The sequence below is a fragment of the Papio anubis genome, chromosome 17, assembly GCF_008728515.1.
Source record: "Papio anubis isolate 15944 chromosome 17, Panubis1.0, whole genome shotgun sequence".
Taxonomy (NCBI): Eukaryota; Metazoa; Chordata; class Mammalia; order Primates; family Cercopithecidae; genus Papio; species Papio anubis.
Window position 1 is genome coordinate 10,041,438 of NC_044992.1, and position 580 is coordinate 10,042,017.

Consider the following 580-nt stretch of genomic DNA (forward strand, 5'->3'; position numbering starts at 1 on the left):
AATACTCTCTAAGTCTCCAGGTTTGATAGACACCCTGTAGTTTTCACAGGGAGAAAGTCATATTTAATTTAATTTTGAAACTTGCTTCATGAAGAGCAAGGTCATGTCAAACCCATTACCCAGTGCACGTACTGTGGGCATATGGTACATTGGAATTAATAATGTAAATATCCATGAGCTAATTAAGACTATTTTGGATTTATATTCTTGATAACAGTTACTCAACAAAGAGAATTAATGATACCATTCAGTTTGAATCCCCTATGTGAGAATATAGCTAGTACCATCCTGAAAAATGTTCATGGTAGGGGAAGCAAGAGCTTTCTAAGATTTTACTGTACTCAGATATAAGGAAAGGTCAGAAAGAAATAAAATGGACTTCTAGATTTCTGTTCATTAGAACAGTCTTTCTTGATAAGTGACACCTTTACAGCCTTAAGATGTGCTGTAGACCCAGAATAAAAGTGAATACATAAATACTTAGTCAGTCGCCTATTAAACATGATTGTTTGACAGCTCTGTGACTCTTCAAACTTTGACATGGCTTCAGGAAAGAGAAAAGACAAGACCAGTCTAAGGA